Below are 26,893 nucleotides of genomic sequence, written 5' to 3' on the forward strand. Positions count from 1 at the left end.
TGCAGTGACACATCAGGGAAGGTGACCGGGGAGAAGCAATAAGTGACCCACACCCTATAAACTGTAAATCACACAACCACTCTTTAACTGTTACAATAAGCTGGCAAGTGTTCTCTGATAGTTTTTTGGTATTGTTTAGTGGAGTTTGTGCCTGTAATGGAATCCATAAGTTAAAAATCCCTGGCACTTGGCATTTGCTGCAGATAGTTCAACAATGACAAACCCATGCGCAGTTGTACATATCTGGCCCAAAGCTTTTTAAGGCTGTATTTTCAGGACAGAAAGACAGCAGCCAGATGCTTTGGGAAGTCCACCATTGTTATTCCACAGAAAGGGAAGAAGTTGTCCTCTGGCAGTGCTCTGTTGCAAACAATCTTACATCCCCACTAATTGTGATCTCTCTTAGTGAGGCACTGACTTACTGTCAGGCACTGAATGTGTCTGTGGCACACATTTAATGTCATATTACTGACCTGCCACATTCTTCATTTAGGAGTTGCAGGCACTACGCAGGCAGGTAGGACTAAACTGCTTAGCCATTTATGACTCCATTCAACTTTACAGAAAATCATTTTAATGACAGATGAACTATGATGACAGAATGTCTATGAACATTTGACATTCAATTATAATTCACCATTTATCTTTAGTGACATATATGTCCTTCACTATGATGGCCAACAGTCTCTCAAAAATTTCTGAATTTTTTTTTTTCCTGAAGGAATAACCATTCAGTTTTTCTGTAAAGATCTGCTTTTTGTCTCTCTAATTCTATACTCTTCCACTTAGTTCTAATGGAAAACTGATTCTCCCAAAGAAGACATTTCGGAGGTAGCTAGATAGTCCTCTGCTGCCTTTGGTTATAGTAAAGTTGTAGCCTTGAATGTACTTTCTGTGCCACTGTAGCAAGTGTCAAGACAAGAGCGAGAGCACACTGTGCTCCACCTGCACTGCACACATGTTGAGCTAGGACAGCAACCACTCCAGTGATGTCTTACAAATGATACTAATACATCGATATGTAAAAAAAAAGGATTTAAGACTTCTACTAGTGACTACTTTATTTGCCACCAAGTGAAACAGCTTAGGTATCAGCTGTCTAAAAGTTTCAAGTCATCTGCAAAGGCCACAGACTACACCATGAGGAGATATAAATGTCTGAAAATTTGAGGAATCACTCTTTGAACTGGTCAATACCTTTCTGTTGGCTATAAGGGGAGAGGCAGCCAGGATATCTGTTAAAAAAGGAGAGGAAAGCAATCCAACGCACAACCTGTTCCACTGAGTGAAAACTGTAACTTCACTATCTGAGGACAAAACTCAGAAGATCACAGAACCGCAGAATGGTTGGGGTTGGAAGGGACCTTTGGAGATCCCCCTGTCCAACCTACCAGCAAACGCAGGGTCACCAGAGCAGATCACACAGGGTTGTGTCCAGGCGGGTTTGAACGTCTCCAGAAAAGGAGATTCCACGACCTCTCTGGGCAGCCTGTTCCGATGTACTGGCACCCTCACAATAAAGAAGTTTCTCCTCATATTCAGACGGAACCTCCTGTGCTTCATGCTGTGCTCGTTGCCCCTCATCCTATCATTGGGCACCACTGAAAGCAGTCTGGTCCCAAAGTTTCAGCCGCACAGACCTCACTTTGCCTTTTGCATGTACCTATAAAATCCTCAGTCTCTCATCCAGGTGACACTTTCTTAATCCAGTCACTCCCCTCTCCCCAGTAATTAAGATCTCTCTTCCATTCTGCCCTCTTTCAGACACAGCTGCATAAGATCCCTCCCCTTCCATCTCCTTACATAGAGCAACGACATTATGTTTCTGTTTAATACATTTTAATTGTTTTTAATGCCATTTATCAGTTGAAAAGAAGGAAAAAAATCACCATCTCTCAGATCTGTAACAACTATAAGAGTTGTGCAAAGTACATCTCAGGAGTTCTGCAGGAAGCTGAGCTATGGTAGGATAGAGAGTACAGTCGGTCCCCTGAACAGCTGCCGCCTTCAACTCCTTCCACTTGGGCTCATTTTCCTCACAGTGGCTCTGTGTCAGCTTTTAATTATGTTCTATGGGATATGAGGATGGACCAGACTTTGACAGTCTGAATTGTTGTCTCAGGACACCAGCCAACACTGACAATATGTTGTTTTTCAGAATGTATTATTTGGATAGGCAGGACTACAACAACATCAGGAAAACAGAAGCTGCACCATTAGTAATAACAGCATTTTCCTGTCACTTGGACTTGTGTGATGGTCTGAAGAACTTGCATGCACTGGTAAGAAAGACACTGTGTGCATAGGATCAATCTAGGTAGGACACTTCTTGTTTTGTTTTCCCTTCTCTCTGTTGTTGTGATCTTCCATTTTGAATAATGTTGGATTACCAAGAAAGAACAACTGCACTTAAACTAAACCAACACAACACGTGAAATCAAAATTACAGAAAAGTACATGCAGCATCGGGACAAGAATGCTAAGAATACAAATAATTCCTGGGGTTGTGTTAGTTTGAGGGTCTCAAAATTATATTTACGTTCTTTTAAATTATTTCTGCAGAGATTTTACAAGGCTTTGCTACCGCAAACGTTATCCCTGGATAACGTTTGGCTATAGGCAACAGGCACATCAGGGCACTGTCAAAGCAGCAAACTAAGCAGGGGCAGTAAAATAACTGCAGTGCAATGGCCTGGTTTGCTGTGCTTGGACCCTGCAAAACCAGGCTTGTTTCTGATGCTGGTATCTGGCTGCAGATACCTGTGGGATCCCTATTCAGCAACAGTTTTGAAACCCCCTGGCACCAGGCTTCACCAGTTTGCAGCCTCAGGTGCATTCCTTTCTTCATTTTCTCTTTTTCTTTTCCAGGAATGACTCAATCTCTTTTCTTAGGGACAGCAAGTCTCAAATTTGTTTATACAACTTTGAGTAGCTTCTTTCTGATGTCCCAGGGACTAAAGGGAAGGCAAAGTTACATCTTTACTCTTTATCTGAGCCATGTGTGCCTTTGAAATCAATGTTGGCAGCAGAAGTAGAAAGTGAGATTTTAAGACTTAATTTCACTATCACATACAAATATACAGGTCCATCTGACAAGCCCAGAAGGATTTTTGACTTTCTGCCCTGATAATTCCCTGCACAATGTTACTAAAGAAAGTGAAGTATTTAACATCCACAGCAGACAGAAAACCTAACCCCTGATTTCCACTTCTTCGTTTCTACTACTGCTGTTATTATTATGATGTACTCGCCCATCAGTTAGCTATTGCCTTACCAGGTTTATGATGATGTAACCACATTGTTTTCAACTGTTATTGATTCATACTAGCATAAGAGAAGAATCAGACCTAATAAATATCTACAAGATGAGAATCAAGACCAATTAGTGCTTGCACAGAAGCTGTTTGCAGTAAAATTAATGCCATCTGCAATGAATCCAGACGGCAGACAGAAATGTCAGTAGAAAACCAAGGATATTTTATTTTCTCTTCCTATTTACTTTATTTTAGGATATAAGTTTTTGTTTTGTTTTGTTTTCAAGTCAATGCTATTTCTTGAAGCTGTCATTAAATGTAAATGGATTAATCCCAGTTCTGCCATTCAAAAGCCTTATGGTATGAAAGCATCTTTCCTGAGTCTGCAGATTTCTGCCCAGCACAGGTTCTTCAGTGGTTTCTAAGCATTTATACATATCATCTCACATCACAGACTTAGTTATTACAAAGAGCCAGTGGTACCTTCCACACACAGGTCATAGGCCACTGTTATTGACATCTGCCTTTAATCCTTCAGATGCTTCAAAAGATGAAGATTAGCAGCCATCCTCAGAACTCGCACCCAGGAGATAGCTGTTTGTCAAAAAGCTGATGTTATTGATGCTTACAAAAGAAGGAGAGTATGTAATTTATCTAATAAGTCAGGTCTAGTTTGCCTAGACTCCAGAGTTTTTACAGTTCCCTTGCTGAATTATTTGATGTTGAGTTTCATGTAATAAATGCAAATTTTTCATCAGCTATGCATCTTAGGAGCAACTGGTATTATTGGGTGGATTTTCTTCCTTGGTTTTCTCCAGAGTTTTTGCTCTTAAAGTCTTTGTTTCCTTTAGAATTCATTATAAATAACATAATTATATGTCTTTTTCTCCCTTGATTGAGAGCATTTCTTACAGATGATGATTTACCACTTGGAAATTACAAATAGCATGAACAGATACAATTATTATATTGCAAAATTTCCTTTAAAATGCTGAAGTGTAGTTTTTAGTTGTTCATAAGTTATAAGCAGGCAGGTCACATTATTTCCTCTAATCTTTATATGTGACCCTTGATGCACCTTGAAGTGTTTCCTCAAACTGGATTTTCTCTGGAATCTTGAACAGATTTAAGAGTAGGATGAGGAGAAATGGACATGAAACGCAAATAAAAGTAATTAGATAAAATAATTATTTTTATGAAGATTCTTTCAGGTAATCACCATGTTTTAGTAAGTGTTCCAGCTGAGGTTTAACTGAGGTACGGAGTCCTCACCAAAGCCCACTGAATGTACTGAAAAACCTCCCATTACTTTTTATAAGACTTTGGCCCAAGTTTAAGAAGATGCATTAAAAACTCCTTCTAGTTACATTTTCCATTGAGAGAAAGAAAGGTAATACAATGCTTGAAAGTGTAAATCATGATTGTACGAGGTTGTAGCAGTGTTTTTATAGAGTCGTCTGTTGTCATGGGATTTATTTATAGAAATGCTTGGCTGTTTCTTTGTAGGTGGCTCTCTACAGCTTACATAGGTGAACCAAGAATAACTTTATCTGTCATACATAAATGCCATAGTACTGGTTTGTTGTGGTTCTTATGCAAATGCTTTCTGCTTTAGAAACACATTTAAAGGAAAAATGTAAACTATTTATTTTGACAATGGTGTTGATTAATTAATGAAGAAGCAGCCCAGGAGCACTTTTACACATACGATTGTGTCCATTAGAGTGCTAAATATTGCTGGTACACATCCATACTAAGGGCTGCATCAGTCTGTTACAGAAAGCGTGGTCTGAAGCCTGCTGAAATCCACGTGAAACGCAATGCCTTCAGTACAGTCCTGTGTGCACGTGTTTGCAACAGCCGGCTGTCTCACAGCCTGTTCTGAGCCTCTGAAACAGGCTCGGCCTCGCTTTGAACAGGAGGGCTAGAGCATCCATTAATAGAGTGAGGAGAGGAGCGACAGGGCCAGGGGAATTAAAGATCAAAGAGCTGCAGTTAGGCAATGTCAATGAGGAATACTCTCAAAAGGTTTCCACTTTTGGAAAAAGTCTTCAGTTTATTTTATAAACAGGACTCTCTATCATGTAGAGCCATCTAACTATTAATCCAAATTGTTTTCAGGCTCCAGACTTTGCCATAGACTGTTATAAGTTAAGGCTGCTAACATGTGAAGCATACCGAAGTCAAAGCTCATTTTCACTTTAGTCAGGCAAGGTTAGGCCAGTGCCCAGGACTTCTGAATGTCCTATTCATAATGTCTAATACAAAGTCCCATTTCCTTCATCAGATATTTGCAGTTGGAAAAACAAACAAACAAAACCCCACAGCACAGTATTTTTCTGAGATGTGTGGAAAACTTCACTGTTTCCTTCATTGTCTTCAAACTTCAACTAACTAAATAAACAAAATTGAAACCCTACAACTCAGTTAATTCTGATCTCACGACTTTCTACTCCAGGATTTCATCCTGGAAATAATGCATGACAACAAAGTTCACTCACACAGAAGAGCTTCCATTTTATCTAAACAGAAGCTGCAGAAGTCCCAGTCCCTTCCAGCTCATCCCTTCTCCTGGTCATATATTGCTACTCCTTTGTTGTTTCCAGCACTTCCATCATGTAGATCAACTGACAGAAAATAAAGCCCATAAAGAAGCACCAAATATTTCAACATGATACAGATGTGATTCACATGTGTATCAAATGCTAGATGCGTCAGAGAAGCACTTTGCAGAGACGTATTGCTCCATACAAAGAAATAAAAACCCCTGAGAAAAGAAATCAGATTACAATAAGAAAAATGCAAACCCAAGAAGTAAACTTCTACAGCTTACCACCAAAACTAAGCCAAATAATCCAAAAGCATTTAAGAAATGGCTTCACATTGAGCTAAATTACTTTGTCTGCTTCTTCTAAGAGCAACCTCTCACTCTCCGTGCACCTTCCCCTATTGTCACTCATCCGAATTTTCTGTGAGTCATGAGAACTTGTGAGGCCTCAGAAAACTAAAACCTCCTTTGGGTGGAAAATCGCTTTTGCCAGGTTGCTTAACCAAATTATTTCAAAGAAGTAGCAGAAACACATGGTAGAAGTGCCAGCAGAGGTCCAGAGCAGGACCGCCTTCTGCTGTAATTAATTGGTAGACCTGTTCATCAGGTCTAGTGTAATTTAACCACCTGGCCAAAATAAATATGCTGTACGCCAAGACACTACAACAGAAGTCCAAGAAACTAGAACAGAAGTCCAACATAAGGAGGCCAGTTATCATCAGTATTGTCCCACCAGTCTAACAAACTGAGGCATTATAACGGAACAGAGTTTCCAAGCAAAGCCAAGAATGACATCCACATATTTGATGGCAACCAAAATGTTCTCTCCTGACACATACCTCATGCCAGGAGGGACAGGCTCCTGGCACACAAAACATACTAGGAAGAATAAGTGGTGCTCCAAGTAACAGAACCATGTCAACATCTGAACAGAGCAGTGACAAAGAACACCTGACTGGGTAACGCCATCACAACTGAGAAAGCAAAAAAAACAACAAAAAACAGAAAAATTGTTCTCAGGTAGATTGGAAAGTCACATCTATTCCAAATATGAAACCTTTAATGTTCATTTACATTTTGGGTTGATTTGACTGCCCTTAATATATTGCTTATATTCTCATTAGAAAACAAAACTAAGATGTGCTGCTTTCTAAAGGAATGAGAAACGTAATGACCTTTGCATGCAAGAGAGAAACAATTTTTTGCCTGGCTGACATTATTTTCTTGTGTCCTTCTGTGAGTCTGCTTTCTGAGTCCTGTCTCCAAACTAAAAGGGATCTTGATGTTTAAACCATCAGGGATCTGCTCGTGCTTTTGACTTCTACACGTTACATTAAAAGTAATGGTTGTTTGGTCCTTGGGATACAGGAAATCCCTAACGGCTTCTGAAGATCAAATACAAAATTAAATCAACACTTCTATCTGAAGTTTCGGGCAAGTTACTTTATCCTTTTTTTTTTCTTCTTCTAAAATATAAAATAATATACTAGCGACACATCTTGTTTTTAATAAAAACATCCCGCGAAGTTCAAAGTAATTTAAAAATCATAATAGTTTTAGTTTACTGCAACATATTTTGGAAAACCCCACCTATGAAAAGATCTTTTGAAATTCAAAGTAATTTACATTAATGAATAAAATAGCCTAAAATCTGGAGGATAAATAAATAACCTATAGTGAACCTGCAAAATGGAAACAACTATGAAAGTTCAAAACGTTTCACAAAATCATTTTCATATTTTTCGACCAGCTCTAGTTACGCACTTATTACAGTAGAGCAGCTTTATAAAGCAGCTGTGTTTTCCGCCAAGGGGTGACAGCATTTCATTGTGGGGATAATGTGTGTAAATGATCCCTTCATTATACAGGGTCTGATCTTGTATTCTTTGGGCATCCTAAGTTCACACTGAACCTAACTATGTGTTAACAATAGCATTCTAGCCAAATTCTAATGGGATAATTGTGTCGTTACGACTACCTACATTTCTCTTGTTTATTTGCATATAGCATTTTACTTCCTGCTGTTGAGCCAAAGTCTTCAACAGGAGTTTTGCCACAGAAAGTTGCACAATTTCTTTCCAGCTTGCTAAGATTTCATGGACCTTGGTCCGCTTCTCTGCTCAGGAAACTGCACTTCTACAGCAGAGAAACTTTCTCCCTTCCATGTTGCACAATCTGGCAACTGTTCAAAAGCAAACTAACGCTATCCAAGATAGATCAGAAAATAAACATATCTACTCAAATGGGAAAACAAGAAGCCATTCAGGTTCTGGACTATTATCACCCAACCAGGAATTTAGCTGGGATACTTGATCAACAGAATTATTCTCACAGAGACTGCTTGTCTCACAGGTCAATGGACATTTTGCATGAACAGAGAATCACAAACTCCAGCGTACAATTTTATAATGGGCAAAGTAATTGCTGCAAACATTTCATTAAAAGTTTCCAAAAAATTTATTTTCCTACCACAAGTGTAACCTTAAAACCCCTAAGCCAAAGATGAAATGTCCATTCATCGTGATTTTGAGGATGTCTTGCAATAAATATATGAAACTCTTTCAAATTAATAACCAAAAAAGTGAGGGAAGGCAGACAAAAAGGCAAATTTTAGAGACCAGAATTTCCATACTTCTTGGTGAAGAGGAAGTCAAACACACGGCAAAAAAAAAAGAAAATACCCAAACTATTGCTTGCGGAATCAATAATATAAAACATATCTCCATTACGCTCTGATTTAATTGAAACTACATTTCTTTAATCCTTGCCAGGAAAACAAAGAAAGAATATGGCTACAGAATTCATGTGCCTACGTTTTATCTGCATGACCTGCTGCAGGAGCTAAGCCAAGTTTCATTAAAAATTATTGGTCTCATAACTTTTTTCTTTTTTTTTTTTTCCTCCTTAAAGACTCCCATATGGTACCAACATCGAGATAAAATTGTGGCAGTGCAAAGTTTTTCCCACTTTTAATTTTTTAAAAAGCACTATAAAGTCACTTTATGGCAAAGTCAAAAACTGTCAACAATGACAAGATCTCACTTGAAAAAACTCCCAGGGGCAGTCGTGCAAGTTTTGGAATAGGGTATTTTTAGCTGAAAGACGACACACAACAAGATGTTCTCATGTCTTATGCATTGTACTGAACTATACCAGCTCAGTGGAACACCATCCACTTCTTGCTGGGTGCTTTGCTAACACATATTGTGGTATTAAGGAATTCTTTTGTATTACTGTGGCATCTGCTAAAAATGTCAGATGTGATCACAGCCCTTGCAAAACAAGTATTTTAACAACCAAACCCTTATGATAGGTTATATTTCAGTGACTTGGAAACAACAGCGCATTATCTGAGAAAACAGCACAGATGTTGCTTAATAAACTGCTCAGTTTATGCATTGTATTAACCTCATGAAACATTTATGCAAATCTTGCATTAACAAAAGGTAAAAGAATCATTATAGGTTATGAAGAAAACAATGTGACAACCTTTGTTTTTACCTCCATGTTTTATGGCGGCATTTTAACTCTTAGGGGTTTCTGTTTAGGAAGACACAGGGGCATTATAGATTTTCATCTATTTTGTTTTCAGTTCTGCTATCATTCCTTCCAGCTGATTTCACATTTTATAATGCTAATAGTGGGTGTATGGTTTTGAGTTTCTCTACTGTCAGCTGGTCAGTAGGTCTGGGGGATATATTTAATGGAATCTGACAGCTGATGGAACTGATCTCATTGAAAGAGGATTTGATATGTGGGATGAATGTGGTGACCCTCAATTCGCCATATTAATGACCATTATTATTCAAACTCTTGCAGCCAATATAACTCTCTTTCTTGGACACACCAGTACATGTGTATAAAAGAAATGACTTATGGATGAGTTAGTCCGTATACTAGTTTGAGTGGCATTTAGATAGCATGTCAAAACAGATTAGCTGTTTTACCCCGAGATAAAATTAATGGAAAAGCCTTTGTACTCTGTACACTTGTAAACAAAGCGATCATAAAAATGGATAGTTTCACTGGACTGAGTCAGAAATCCAGCAAATACACACACCTTCAACTGTGGGAAAAACACGCTTTGCTCAGGGCATTATAAAATAAAACTCAGCAGTCAGATCCTGTGGCTGCAGCCAACAGGTCTTCCTCTGCTATGGGTCAGCCAGAGAAGCTATGGGTTCCCTTTGTGCTCAAGTAATTTTTAGAAAGATAGAAATGTGGCAGCTTTACTTTACACAGATCAGAATTTAGGTAATTATACCAGCACTGTAGCAGAAGATAACATTCTGCATTGATTTGTGACAAAATATCTATTGCTTCATCTACTCTCTGCTTGTAGAGTAGAAGTAGAAATTTGGCCCAACCAAAGCTGTGTGCGATGGCAAAAATGACGCTGTATTGCAAAAAACCCTAAGATTTCTGTCATATTTTGGCAGAAGGGAAGCTGGTCACAGATGATTTAGCAGATGTGTTAAGGATACAGAAGAAAACCTTAGTATGTGAGCAAGATCCACAAGGAACCATTTGCTTTTAAATTACACGGCGCTGCTACTTTTTTAGGTCACAAATATAGAATCTATTATTGATCGAGAGCATTGCCTCCTATTTTGAATGTCTTTTAAAGCCAAGGGCACTCTAATGCCATTTAATCAATAACTGCTTTCACGTTTTTGAAGCAAATATGCAATTTGTTTACAGATTTTAAAGGCTCCTAATGTACATTGCCTTTTCTTTTGTACCATGTATGAGAGGAGGTGATGTTCTGCACTGTTCAGCCAGGGTGCCTGCTGCGCCAGGCAGGACGTTCAAAACCTCTGCAGCCTGGTTTATGGCCCTTGTGATGCATGAATAATCTAAGCACACTGCATTTCTCTCCTTTCCTGCTTTAACAAGCTCTCCAAAGGGAGGGAAAGCTTTGAAAGGAACCAGATAAAGTGGAGCCACCACCAAAATAATGCACCGAGACACTCGACCTACACATAATAAGTATTGCAGCATATGAGGAATGCATCAATAACTTTTAAGTTATTAAGGAAACCATCTGAGAAAGAGGATGTAATTAGATCATAGCAGTGAGGTTCACATTTGGTTTCCATATTTTTGAGGATTCAGTCAACGTTAGAATATCTCAATTACTGTATGGTTTGAAAGGCTTAACCATATGATGACACTCAATTACTCATTCATCTAGCCAATAATGTTAAAAGTACTTGAAAAGTCAGTTCTTTAATCTTTTATGAATTGCCTTTATCTAAACATTGTCACCACATGGGCAAGAGCACCGTGTATCATGATCCGTTTATGTTTACTTTCTTGTACATCCTCTATGGATGGAAATTCTAGCTAGGATTGTTTCTCAAATTTAATATCTACACTTCCAGAACAAAATGGAAACTGGAATAAAGGTAGACTTAGAAACTCACAGGAACACAAACACATAAACATGATAAAGCTAAAAGTTAACAAGATACTTTGTCGTGCATGCTAATTTTGTTTGACAATTCAGACCCTTAATGCTCTAGACTACATTCAGTTTTCATACACCTCCTGCAGAGTCCTCTCATCATCCACAATCTAAGATAACACTGTGGTTACTCTGTTCTTTATGTCTGATTCTGGAAATGACATCACAGATCAAGATACATGCATTTGCTATAGGTTCTCTGCAGGAAAAAAAAAAAAGATGGTACCCAACCTTTGAGTCCTCAAACTTGTTCGCAGCCCTCCTTCAAATACTGATTATTAGTTCTAGGCAGTAATAATCAGTGTCCCAGTGTCAGGATTTCGTTTCTGATCTTCCCATTGTTCCTATACCAGAACTATTTCATCTGATCATTGGTAGCCACCTATACCTGCACATGCACATCTTTACATTACATACACAAAACCAGAAAAATAAAGAATGTATAAAACACATTCATTTCTTTCTTAGAATTTTAATAGCACCAGAGCTCTCTGCACATCTACTATTACATAGAGAAATTCAGACCAGAAACCAGTGATCATCCCACTTTACTTTAAGAGAAACTAATATAAAATAAAATAGAGGAAATTGAAAGAACCATTTTTGTAGCTGTTTTTGTTCTACTTCATGTAAAATGAATATAACACTCTACAGACTTTAGGACCCTGAATTGCACATAATCCCACATATTGGCTTGCTGAACCTGAGCCACAGCTGTTCTGATAACAGACCCTTTGAAATTGCTACAACTTTGAATAAAGGCAATGTTTGCAGTAATGATGTTACGTGGGTGGTAGATTAATCATTGCTACACATATTTCTCAAAGGTTTTATGTGTTGCTCTTAAATGAGCATGCAGTGCTCTGAACACCTGAAACTGCACCCCTTCGCCCATGTTGTCAGAATGGTCAGACTTCAAATGAAAGGGGTGAATCCCATCACCGATTAGAAAGGGCAGGATTTTATGTGCCTTAAACGTGGTAATATTTATTATCAAATCATGTGAGAAAAGCTGGATCCAAGTCCCTAGTTCCACCGTTACATATCAAAAGAAAAACTCCGCAAGGCAAGATTGTAACTGACAAAACAGAACAGGGTTCACAATATATAATTTACTAATTTGGATTTGAATATAATCTATTAAAAATGAAAAATTGCTGAGCATAACTAAATCCAACTGTATGACTTGTATCAGAAATCTAGGTAACCTGAAAGAGAACATTTCAGCTGAGAGAAAAAGAAGTATTCTTTTCATCCAATCCACATTCTCTTGATCCAAATCTGAAAATATTAGAGCTCATTTATGTGCAGTGTGAGGTCAAATTGATTTGTACTATAAATGAAATTGTCCTGTTGCTGTACGGGGGATCTCAGTATTAATTTTACGGTGGACTACCAAGTCATTCCACCTTTCAGTGAGGTCTGCTAGGTCTATCCTAATGCTACTTTCCCAAAAGAAGGAAGATCATGGCACCTGCCTCTTTTCCAAATTAAACATGTTCCTCGCTGGGGACTGACTGTGCTTCTAGGTGAGAAGGTGACAAAGCAGCTGGATTTTCTCTGCAATGCTGCTGTACTAATTCCCTTCTGCATCACTCTGAAAGCAGCTAATTTGTTCCTTCTTCAGTGTTCAATCTGCAAGGTTTGCGGAGAACCTTTAGTAGCAACCTTGAAGTTCAAATAAATTCAGTGGAACTGGGAAACTCAGCCAGAGACAAACAAAATTCCACCTACTTGGGGTCAAGTGCTTCCTATTATTTGATTCTAGGCCTTCAAAAGGCACCGAGTCAGTAAACATTAACACTGGATACATCATGGCTTAGATTTAAGCCATCTGAACATCTCTCAAAACATCTGCTATGGTTTATTGATATTTTGTACCTTCTTAGTTAACTTCTCTCCCTTGAGCAAGCATTTAAATATACAATAAAAATAAAAACAACAACAGTCACTTCTGTGTGCAATATAATTGCCAAGGTAAAACTCTCCAGTACTCAAACAATTTATTCATATTCCTGTTGGTTCTCTGCTGCATCCAAGGTGCCATACAGCGATCGAACTCTACGTTATGAAGAAAAAGATACTCTTATTTAAATCAAAGCTGCAGGGTTGTATTCAGCAGCCGCAACCACTAAGCAGGACATCGCTGAAACTGCCTGGGTGAGTCAAGATCTTTATTATGTGACAGTATTGACTGAAGAAAACAGCAAACCAACTCTGGTGTAAATCAATGAGCTTTTGCTAGGCTTTCACAAAATAAAAGACCTGCTGGATTGAAAAGTAAAAGAATCAATTTTGTTAAGGTTGAAGATTGCAAGGAACAATTCCACAACCATCCACAGTGATAATAATTTAAAGGTACTGAAAAAGAGTCAAGTTTTATTATCAGACCTGTAATGTTGTGTTTTTGAAGATACAAACAGAGACAAGATACAACAAATGCAAGGTCCTGACAAGTGATCCAGCTCAGCACCAGGCAAACTAATTCTGGAAGAAAATTTCAACAGGAAAACCACCACGGGAACCACCCAAAAGAGGAAGCAGAAGTAAATGGTTGAGATTATAAATATTACTTTTGATCGATTTCTTTTTGTGTATGTGTTTGGTTGGCTGTTTTTTTGTTTTATTTTGGGGTTTTTTGTTTGTTTGGGGGTTTGTTTGTTTGGGTTTTATTTTTGTTTTGTTTTTACTTTTGAGCTAATATGTTTGGTTTATAAAAAGGGAAAACAGACTAATGGGGGAAAAAAAAAGTACTGGTAGATATTGAGATACTGGTGGGAACAGATAACGATTTCAGCCACATAATAAAGATACCTATGCTTCTTTACCCGATTTATGTAATCTGATTGAGATTACTAAATAAAGTTAAATATTTTATCAAAATTTGTAACAGATTTCTTCTCTTTCTTTCCATTATGATGAATTAGATATATAAATTATATCTGCAAAAATGTAATTTAAAACATTTCCTTTCTCTTAAGATCTGGTTTGGGGATTACATAGACTATAATTTCTTTCCTTTTCTTTGAATTATATTGACAGTTGAAAGCTTTGTGAACTCTTTGCAGCACACTATTGGTAGTGCTTCCAGGAATACCAGATACATCTGATCGGCTTCTCCTGGTGTTAAAACATCTGCAGTTATATCTCTGATCCTGGCAAGAAACTGCACATATGGTGTGATGGAAACGTAAGGACTCATGGATCCACAGTCCAGTAGCCAATTGGCTAAACTGATGAGAAAAAAGGATTGCCCAAAGTAATACGTTAAAAAAGTTCACAACTAGTTTTTACTAAATGTTACCTTCAACTGAAGCTAAAATGAGGTTTACTTTAGTTAAATGAGGCTTAGTAAGGCTGTAAAGTGCATTTCACCCTATCAAAAATAATCATAACCTCTTCCCTTGACAAATAGCTTTGAAAGGCACCAAAACGCACGTAATTGTAGGCTAAAAAGCACTAAAAATATACTCTGTACCACACACATGCAGCCTAACAGCTTGGTTTCATCATAACACTTAAATGCAATATTTTCCTGCACAGTATTATATTAATATGATAAAGAGCAGCCAGCCAAAAAATAGCTGAAGAGCTGCAAAGTGATTTCAGAAATTGAAAAGCAATTTCAAATGTTTGGTAAGCATTAACTTGCTCACTGCACCCTATCAAAACCAGCTGCTAGCCCATAATTCTAACCTTTTCCCTTTCAAAGATACAAGGCCTTGAAATACTATATTAATGAGAAATGAATATGGTAATTCAAAGAGTAAATGTAATTATAAAAGAAACCTCCCATCATTGAAATCTTCCTCTTATTCCATCAGCTTTTTCTACTAAAGGAACAATTTGAAAATGTGTTCCCATGTAGGAGACTTATCTGTGCTGATAACCAACAGGTTTCGTGATGTTTTAAAACATTCTTCCGCATCACTCAGTGACTGATCTCACTGACCGTTCACTTGCTACAGCTCTAATTAATGGTCGTATACTAAGAGATACAGGCATGTTCAGAAAATACAGTGCCTGGGAATGGGTTTTACAACAGCAAACAAACTGAATGGATGGGCAGCTACGTGAGTTGATATCAAATGTTAAAGACTGGGCTATCTCAGAACCCACGTCTCCTTAGATTAAGATGCCTCCCTGTAGTTCCGCATTAGGCATCAGTGTGAAAGTGTGATTCGTCTTCACAAGCTCTTCCACATCTCAAGGCATTCTCTCAGGTTCAGACAACCAGCTCAGAGCAGTGATGAGCTGGCTGCCACTCATCATTCCTCACTCGAGGGGTAGTGCAAAATGTGGACATCATGTACTCCTCACCCTGAAGCATTTTGAAAGCGGCCTTTACTTCTCTAGCAAGTGCTTTTACCCCCAGCTGCAGTGCCAGACTAGAACAGGATACTGTTGAAGGCACATCCTATAAAAGAGGGATTCCACATTGCCTGGAATATATGACAGCATCTATTTCACATACATACCAAGTGTAAAAAACATCCAAAGTATGCAATTAAATGAAGAAACCAACAGTAGGACAAGGGTTAATGGGTTCAAACTGGAACACAAGAGATTCCACTTAAATTTGAGAAGAAACTTCTTCTCAGTAAGGGCGACAGAACACTGGCCCAGGCTGCCCAGGGAGGTTGTGGAGTCTCCTTCTGTGCAGACATTCCAACCCGCCTGGACACCTTCCTGTGTAACCTCATCTGGGTGTTCCTGCTCTGGCAGAGGAATTGGACTGGGTGAGCTTTTGAGGTCCCTTCCAATCCCTGACATTCTGTGATTCACTAGAAGAATGAAAGAGGAGAATGGCTAAAGTAGAGATTACATTATGGAATAATTACCACACTACTACCCTACTTTTTGAAAATGCTTCTGGATGCCCAGTCAACATTCAGGCCTATTAAGAGGCTAAGACCCACAAGATTTTACCAAAAATAGGACTCCAATATGGCTTAAATAATTTTACAAAGCTCAGTCATAATTAAAGACCACACCGCTCGGTCATAACTAAAAAACACACCAACTACTGTTTTAACAAAATTACAATAGCACCAAACATGAATATAAATAATACTGGTTCAGCGTTGTCGCTGGATAGAATGCAAGTGCCAAGGTTAGACCAGAGAGAAAGGAATGTAACATCTTCAGAAAAAGAGGTATGCTTGTCTCTGCCCCCACCTTCCCAAGATCCCTGTGTCTTGAAAATACTCAAGCTACATGCAGAACCTGCATTTGGGAGTTCTTTCAGCTGTTCATAGAAAGAGAGGAAATAATTTAAATTTACATATGAGTGTTCTTCAGTAATAAATCGGATGTTTAGGGATTGCTAAAAATAATTTCTCTGTTTCGATGCACTCTTAGTATGCAGTGACAATATTGCTCCATTGTAAGCCTACATCCCCTTGCTGACACTCCCAGACCCAGGAAATCTCTTTTGTGGATGCAGCTATTCAGAGAAGACGGCTTTTGTTGGCTTGTCTGCCATCGTCCATGGGTGCAGTATGATAACACTGGTGGGAAAATACCTTCAACAGTATGAGTTGCCCCCACATTAAAGGGTGCTTTTCCAACATAGCTGCAAGGAGCTGATATAACTGGAGTCAGAGTAAGGATGAGTACCTTACTTTCTTTGTAAGGCCTTATGTTTCCACTTGAAAGTTATTTTGGTAAACTGCGGTCATTCTTAAGAACGCCAAATTGTTGCTTGTATCGTGAAGACCTTCAAGTATCCAGCAGGCAGTAAATGTACCCCCTGCCATTCATATGCAGCAATCTGGGAGAAACCATCTGGGACAGTTGAGAAACCTGGCCACTATTCTGCAAACATTCAGATGAATACATGATTTTGCTTTCAGTTCAGGAATCAAAAGCTTTGGTCTACACTTAAACACAAGTTATTGTGTAGCACTCTTACTCAAGAAATACCCTTCAGCATTTGTCTCTCTTAACTTTCAGATCTCTAACTTGCAATTTGCAGGATATGGCTGAAAGCAGAACGGCTGCCAGTTGGCCTGTACAAACTCACTTTGGTGCTAGCACATCATTATATGCTCTGTAAAGCACTTCAAGATGTCCCACTGTTAGAAATGCACTGTAAGAAAAAGAAGCTGTCATTGTTTGTAAATTTGCAAACTTCACTACCAAAGATCTCAGCAATTAACAGCTTCATGCACTGTAATCTTAAAGAATAATCAACTCCATAGATAAATAGAAAGACAAGACAAATTTTAAATTATGAAGGCTTGAAGTAAAAAGTGAGAAATTACATATTATGTGAAGTTAGCATTGTGTTAAAAAAGATTACAACCACAACTGTCACTATGAGAAAACTTCCTCCACCTGTTTTGTTTTTGGGTTTGTTTTTTCCAACTGGCAACATTGCAGAAGGCAGGTCAGTGTTCATAGCACGAGAAACATTGACACAGAGGCTGCACACAACCAGCGCAGGCCAACTGCAGAGCTGATGGAACAATTTATATGAAAGAGTCTCTTCTGTCATTGGCCATAATGAAGTTGGAAAGAACTGGAAGTGTTTGAAAAAAATGCAGCAGACTGAAGTGGCTTTGTATTTTGATACTCCCTACAGAGTTCATAACAGGCACAGGTTCCAATGAATGATTATTCAATAATGAGCATCTTTTTATCTTTTAACACCAAGAAGATGTCCCAACGCATTAACAAAGGAACAGCCGAAGGGATGACAGGCCAGACTTCAGAGAAATCTCTGCAGGTAGAAAGGGCAAGTAGATCACACACTCTTTGAACAGTGCTGAAAGGCCTCTGAGCACTGCAATGTTGGGGATATTTAGCTCTTGTAGATTGCTCATGAAGATAATTTTTGCATCTATATTACAGAGTATTCCCTTAATCCGTTTTCTTACAGCACTTTCATTTTATTCCAAACATACTACACTTCTTAAAAGAGTGAGGGTACAAGCACAATGCTCCTAACGGGCAAACTGCCTCCTAGTTATAATAAATAACCAGCCTGGAACACGAGAGCATGATCAGAGACAAATACTTCAACCTCTACTTTATTCCTCTTTTCCTCCAGCTTTTCCCAGATGAGCATTCAAGGACAGTTCTGTACAGGATGCATTCTATCAAGATCTGGGGGAAAGGAGAGGAGCCTTGTAACACGTCAGGACAGTTCTGGGAGGTGGCAAGAATCTGAGATCATCTGTCTGCCTACACATGGAGCTTTACAGAGTAGCTGGGATCTCTTTTATTCCCCCTTACTCCCTCCACTTCCCTTTCCCTCAGCCAAATCTATGCTTTACCTGGCCTCTTTCTGAAAACCGACAAAGCTCTCTACATTCACTCATACAACTTCTAAATAGAATTCAAGTAATAAAGATCAAGAGAACCATATTAATCATCTTGTATAACCTCCTACATCAGAAGCTGTAGCTCGCATCAGGAGTGTGCTTCAGAGGTGAATCATCCCCATTTAACACTTTTGGAGAAATCACAGAACAGAGATGAAAAATGAGATAAAACCAAACAAAAGACATGCTCCAGGAATGCACCCAATAGGCTCCAACCACTTATGGATATTCATTCCAAGTAATCACGCCGACACAGGATGAACTAACCCCATTACAAGGATAACGTCAGTGCCAACCATTGTGTTCCACAGATCCATTCCTCCTGGGTCACACTCTTTACACGTACAAAACTCGGGAATTGCACACACCAATTCTCCTTTTGCAAGTACCTTTGTCAAGAGATCTGCCACCAGCATTTTTTTATAAGTTGTTCTAAACATGAGCAAAGACAGGTGTAGAGATCTAATATTTCATTTAATCAAGGTAATATTTTAATTGTTGAAAAGTTATTATTAAGGTGTATAAATCTATATGACAAGTGAATACATTACGATTGTGTCCCATAGGTAAGAACAAAAGAAAATTCATTATTGCATTTAATTTATCAAACATTTAATAAGAATGTCATTACTCAATCCTCCCTGCCTTACAATTATTAACAATGGCCTTTTTTCCTTGAGCCTCGGGTTGCTATAAGACCAAAACCAAATGCATAGCTTCAAGAAAAAAATTAATCCTTTTCCATAATCACCTAATGGAGTGTAAAAAAGCTCTTGAAAGTCCACAAAGGCTAAAAACATGAGTAACAGCTACGTGTACAACAAGTTTTCCGTAAAAATGCATGGGATGCTTTAGGTTTTTGGGACATATTCAAATCTCTAAGTCACACAATTATTCAAAAGTGGTATCTCCAAGCAGGATACCCTCAAAATGGAATAATGCAGCCAGTAAACAAAAACAGTTTATTGGATGCTTGACTTGTTCAGAGGTGACAATACAAGCAGTTGGAATGGAAGAAAGGAAAGCAGAAGACATCTTAAGTTGTGATGTCTTGTTACCCACAATCCTCTAAAAAAAGGTTTTGCTAGCCATCATTTATTACTAATTCTGAGACAGAGAATCACAAAAGTTTTAAAATAATTTGTATTGGGATCTTAAAAAAAAAACAAACTACCACCTTTCTATTCTTCACTTTGAGTTGACTGAAACAACATTTATGTGCCTATTCTACATGGAAACAAATGCTTCTGAAAAATCCTGCTAAAAAGCAAGTAGCAGTAGCACATACTTCTTTATGTAGCTAGTTGAAATCTATCTCAAAACTACCTATAGGTTCATTTTTTTAATAGGGCAAATGATCTTTTATCAACACATGAATTTTAAACTATTTTGAGGCACCTTTTCCAATTAAAAAGCCTCTTTTTACAGAGCAAAGACTAACGTTTTTCTGTTTCTAATATTTTTTGTTCATATCAGCATCTTCACCAGGTCCATTTATTTAGTAATGTGCCCCCCCGCCCTCTCACTCCTTATGTTTCTTTTTAAAGATGTTAACCTCTGCACTACCATTTATACTCCTTACCAGTGTATTTTGGTTTCACACACATTTAAACAGATCCTGTCCATTGCCATAGCCAAAGCCTACAGGCTTATAAGGTTCACGCAAAAGAAAAAACTGCATTAGCAGATGACTTCCAAAACACTGTGCAGTTAATTATTATATTCTCATAAAGACTGCTAATCAAATAATATGACATGCATCTAAGTGATGCACAACCAGAAGCACAGATTTTTATATATGCTTTTAAAATAAACTACACTCACATGTTCATGCACAGAATGAAATGAACACAGTTCTCATCTTTTCTTCTGTGGACTAGATTCCCTAGATTGTATCAAATAAAGAAATTAGCCCTTGGAACAAAAAGATTCTTTTTAATTCAAGTGAGTGCCAGCACTTAGCAGTTTTAACTAAGATTAAATAAGCAATTAATTAGCGTACAAGATCAAACTACCTCCCTCCATCTTCCTGCTAGCTGCAGTAGCCCCATCACCCAGTTGGCTCATGCCAAATAAACAACAGGCCAAACAGCTCCTGACTTGAGTGCTGCATGAAGTTGACTGTAACCCATAGCCTTCTCCTAAAAGTTATAACTCAAAAAGTCCATAAAAGTGCTAAGCAATTTAGATAAGGTGGCTTCTTCTGCATGAATCTAACAGGAGAGCGCCTCACAGTTCTCCACTGTCAGCAAAAATGGCATCAATACAAATGCCATGTGACCCTTCTTGTATGTAAAGAGAAAAATACCTCGTGTTCCATGCAATACCTTTTAGTTTGCTAAGTGAGAGCACCCAGTCCCTCACCTGAGCTCTCAGGGTTTTAAGAACAACTCCTTTCATGGGGAAGTCAACCCTTTGGTCACAAGGACTGCGCGCACACCCAAAGTCAAGCCCATGGCAGAAATATTGCACTAAGGGTTGAGAGCCACACCAGTCAGCACCTGGCAGGATTCATTTTATGTTGTCACACATTTAATTTTTACCTCAAAATGTTTTTGCAATTGACTATGTTGGGTTTTTTTTCTTGACAATTACCTTTTGTTAAAAATGTGCATCTCCTGACAAAGCTGCAAGACCCAATCCAGATTGAGAGCATAGGCTGTTTGTCGCTCTGTGCTAAGTAAACATCTGGCATTTGAAGCTACCATTAAATTAGGAATAGAGACTACATTTTAAAACTCAATTGTCTCTAGTCCTCATCCTTTAGAACTTCCATACACTGATGTTGTTACAACAGAAGGAACTCTGCTTCAGGACATTTACATAGGATTTTTTCCTCCAAGAAATAGCTTTGGTGAAATATTTGTCCATATAGTATGACAAAACCACCAATTTTACATCCACCAAAGTTTTTAAAATTGTGGTGAAATTGACATGCATGAATTCATCATTTTCCCCAGGAAACCATGACTAAGTTACTTTCTTAACAATATAACCCTGCACCTTCTTTATGGCTTTCACGTTACTTTTGCTTAAATATATTTTACTGGTGTATTTTTGCAGACATATTGCAACCTCATTTGGAAACACCTCCGTTTTACTTTACAAACCCACACACGACAGTCAGACTAGCACAGGTTAAGAAGCATAAAAGCAAAACAGACGCTCTATTTGTGGCGTGTGTGTATATATATATATATATATGTATATAAACTATGCTGGTACTAAAGCTTTGGACTCTAGTTATGTGATCTGATGCCCCATCAAATCAGTCAAAGAGGTTTAGATGAGTTCCACTGCTCTTGAGGATTGTGTGTAAATCGCTGTAATAGTCACTGATATTTAAATACACACAGAAATATGAAGCAAAGCTTTAACATTATATTAAAAAGCAGACATAGATAAGACTGGTGTAGAGAAATAAATAAAAATTATTCTGGCTCTGTTTTGTGAGGGGAAGTTATAAAAACCTAACACTTGGCAAAGAATCACTTTTGTTCCAGTTCTTTGCTTTGTTCCCACATATCCCAGCACAGCACTTGCTATGGAACCCCGGGAAAGCTGCTATCTGTGTCTAAATCAACTGCTCCAGCTTCAAGCACAGGGATTCCCTTTCCAAAGCCCAGACTTGGGGCTACATGTATACTTTCATTAAGTATCACACTTCAGTTATCTAGAGCTATCAATCTAACAAATAAAATTTTAGAAAGAAGGCAGATCTCGTGTTGTAACATCCTGTAACATCCACTAAAGAACCGAAGCAAAACAACTGTAAGGATCTGTGCTGTTCTTGCTGAAAATGCCAGATAACATAGCAACAGCAATTGCTAGAATCTCCTCACTTATTGTAACCTCAGTGAGTATTAATCAGTAGCTCAGAGCATTAATCAGTATTAATTAAAACAGACTACAGATCACCTTGAAATTTGTAAAATTGACCAAGAATTATGTTTTCATATAGGACCTATTGTTACATTTCATTGATTTCTAGAAGAAGAAGGAAACCAAAGCCAAAGCTTTCTAAATGCAGATGTTTTACAGAGCCACACTGAAGCAAAGCCTACGAACAGGAAACAGGTCCATGAGAGCAAATATCTGAACTTCGCATCAAATGAAACAAGAGGTGAAATAATTCGTTTTCATGCCTCAGTAATAGAGTTATCACAGATAAAAACAGTAAATTTGGGGAGCTCTCTATTAGTCACATTGAAGTAAAACTTGCGTTTTCTCTCTTTATTTCCATGTTGGTGATTAAATAATTTTGGTTTTTTTCTCAGATTAAGTCCCAAGCCTTTTCTCTAGTTAAGTCCAGACCAAGTAGCATCCTGCAAAAACTGTCTTTTGTGGCCAGCCTCAAGTCTTATTCTGTGATCCCAATCTGCTCTTGGTGAAACCGCTGAGAAACCCGTGTTTCTTCATACGCATTCCTGCCCTCAGCTCTGGGCTGGCACCAGGTGTGGTCAGAAACAGAAGAAGAAAGGAGCACTCAACTGAAATCTTAAACCCAGGCATGATAATGTTCACCACAGCAGGGCATTTCTTTACCCAACAAGTAAAGAATCTTATGTTTTCCAGATTCTAGTGAAGGAAAAAAGAAATTTTAATAAAGGTTCAGGATAAAGAACATAGTGCCAAAAAAATCCTCTACGAAAAAGTTGGTTTACACAAGACCTTTCTTGTTAGAAATGAAAATCCGTGATATGCAACAGCCGTTTTAAAACCCTTCTCATCAGTTCCGTTTCCTAGATTATTATCCATGAAATTTAGTGGCTGAGTAACTAATGTTTTGAACCTTGAGGAGTTCTTTGGCCCAAGAAATTAAAATAAGTGTGTGTGGGGAATATCCATATTGCCAGAAGCAGCAGGAGGAAGCCATTACCGTTATTTACACAATCTATTCTCGCTGAGAATGTTGCCCAATATAATTTACAAAATTTCTGTTGGAAATGCATTAGCGGCTGAACAGCAAGCAGCTTCTAAGGGATAAATACAAAAAAATATTAAAACCTAGCTTCCAAGCTTTGAATGTTATTGAATGTCAGCTGCAATCCCTGCAGTCAGCAGTCTATAACCTTTTAAAGTCCAAAGACCACTTTTTTTTAATGTGCAGATTTCATCTGATTTTGGTTTAGGAAACTTTTTATGGATTCAGTTCAAATAAAGTGACAATTAGTTCAAATGCAAAAGGTTCCTTCCACACAAATTAACAACACAAAGTGCATGAGCTTTTCATACAAATGTGTGATGTATGCATGCATACACATGTATATATATACACATGTGTGTATATATACATATATATGTATACATACACCCATAAACACAGCATAAAGTGCAATTTCCAGGCTGCATTTGATTTGGTAGTGAAACAGATTCCCTGCTAGTTGCAGAGTACTCTCAAGTGCTCAGTTAAACTTTTTCATTGTTTCAGAATCTTTAACAGCCATTTGTGTTCTTTACATTTTAAAACAATAAAAAGGATAGAATGCATTTTCTCAGCATTAATACAATGCTTCCCTGATTCTTTTGTAAGTAGATCTCTCTTCTCCTTTTATTCTCAGTTTAATTTTTATTGAAAGTTCTTTTGGCACAAAGGAGAGAATAAAAGCCTCCTCACAGCAAACCTTCAAGAGGTACTAGAATGAAGAAACTCTTCAAGGTGGATCTCATGATGTTTTCTACTAATCTCAGAGCAGTAATGGTGCAAGAAGTAGTTAGAGGCTGCTGCTTGCCAACTCTGCCTTTCTGGGAAACCCAGACATTTTCTGAGCCCAAACACACTAGTGCAACTTTTTTAACCAGAAGGATCATAACACGCAGCAACCTGCTCTAACATGAGAATGCTCTGTGTCACGCAAGGTTAATACCCTTGTTATCTCTTATTCTTACAGTGTCTGTGTGGCTGGATTTCTTTGGTGGAACCTCAGAAGTGAGAGGGAACACACTGTTTTACAAACTTGTAAAACAGTGAACACCCCTGGTTTCCCACACCAATATCCTGTCAGCTTACAGTACTGCCTTTCATTGCACTGTATATACGATTCTATATATAATAGCAGAATTAAAAATTCATTACTGGTACCAGACTAATATCCTGACAGATGTACAGATCATACGGGTCATGGTTAAGAGTCCCACCAATTAAAGGTAACAGAACAAGTCTCCCCATATAGCCTGGCTATATGCTGCTGTCTATTCGTCATATTTGTTCAGTTCTGTGCCAGCTGACAAGTATCCCATTAGCTGTGGTTCACACTAAGAATTTGTATTCACATTCTAGGAAACAGAAGAGCAACTCAATATAGAGTAGCTAGTACTCCGAGTGCGCCCATCCATCACTGCTGACCCAGGCCAACAACCCGCAGGCCACAGAGCATGGAAACATTCTGCATTTTATCCCTAGACTGAGTTATACGTTGTACCTTACATAATGAAAATATCACCTATACACATAAAATATGAGGCTCTTAATGAGAATGCTATTTTAATAAAGGGATCAATGGTTTCTTGGAGATCACGTCATTTTGATCTTTCAAATACTTTCATTTATGCTGCCCCTTACTTTGTCATACTTCCATTTCTCCTCTTTGGAAAAAACTCCTTCATTATGCTATATATATTTGCTTAAACTACTGGCTGGTAGCCTTGCACAATGCTGTGCCTGCCTCCTCTTGTTGTGATACACACAACAATCCATTACTTTTCCTGAGCAGTTTCAAGACTCAGTGACTGGGATGCAACACATGAACATATTTGGAGAGAAATTTTATTGTAATGTGCCCTACTACATCACTTAAGAAGAATCTTTGGGTTTGGTTACCAACTGAGAAACTGCATGCTGACTGTACCTGTTAGATGTCCTGATGTTTTTTCAAAGGAACTTTTAGGCATTTACTTAGAATTCTGCTTGGAGAAATGCTAATAGGAGAATGGCACATGGTTCTGACTTTTTCCCCTTTAAAATTTGTGATGTTTCTTGGTATCCTATTTAAGACCAATGACTGCAGTACAAACAGCATACATAGGATCAAATACACCTCTGTGCTGAAAGCCAGACAGCTGACAGTAATTGTGGGTTAAAGAGAGGCCGAGTCAGCATTCCCCTAGCAACACACCTGACAGCCTTTCCCAGGAGCTTTCCAACCATGCCCTGTTCTGTCCCATAACAACATACACACGCCTCTCTGCGCTAGTTGTACTTTCTTCACGTGGGAAGATGTAGGATTGTCAACAAGTCCAGGGATCTGCCCCTGCGCCCTGCCCCCAATCTACCTTCAGGCAACACAAAAGAGGGATCAAAACAAGAGTAATTTTCCTAATTTTCAGGAGCATGCAGATAACTGTTCTACTTAGGTCACCTCATCCCCCCATGCAGCTTAATTCTTGTGTGGTCCTCAATGATCACTGTGAATTTCTATAGAACAGCATCTATTTTGAGAGTAGATATTTGTATGATATTTTTGCATGAGAAAGACTGACAGATTAACTGTATGCACATATTCTGCCAGATATTAGTTAGGCACCCTTTGGAAGAAATTGTTTAGGTAGAGAGTATACAGATCACAATACCACAGATCATACAAAGGTGTGCAGAAAATGAGGTAGGGCATAGAAAACAGGAAGTTGTTACCAGAAACAAGTGAAAACTGCTGGAGGCTTAAAGCTGTCTAGCTAGATGGTGATAAATAGGAGAAAGAAGTCCTGGCTCCTTCCACAACAGCAATACAACAGTTTTGCGGCATGCTAAGTGCATTGCCCAGGCTGCGTACACACCAATCCTGCACTTAAACCTGCCCTTCGGTGATGATCACCCGATGATTACCTCCCAAGGCGAGTACACCCTTGAGGAAACAGGCCTTGACCTTCAAATAAAAACTCAAACACATGGTCCACATTTCTCCCCGCAATTATTCTGTGAAAGCAAGATCAGTGCAGATCACCAACAACTAAGTTGGCATCTGACATATAATAGCAGTTTACAATAGACATTTGTCAGCTAAATGTACGTAATGTAAATATTCTATATGCACTATAGTATCTCCTGTTGTAACCTAAAAGATGGCATAGACAGGACTGATAAGTCAACAGACATTTAGCTTATCAGTCACATCTTGACAAGTAAAAAGCCAAAACTATAGGTATCCACTGGGGTTTTTTTTGATGTCTTAAAGCTTAAGAAAATTGACTGCTTCTTTCCCAGATTGTAATATTTCTTTTTCTACGCATATGTTAGGCAGCTCAGTACATATGTTGAGTCATTAGACAAGGGCAGAAATCATTGTGAAATCATTGTTGA

The sequence above is a fragment of the Streptopelia decaocto genome (assembly GCF_964273445.1).
Source record: "Streptopelia decaocto genome assembly, chromosome: 11".
NCBI lineage: Eukaryota > Metazoa > Chordata > Aves > Columbiformes > Columbidae > Streptopelia > Streptopelia decaocto.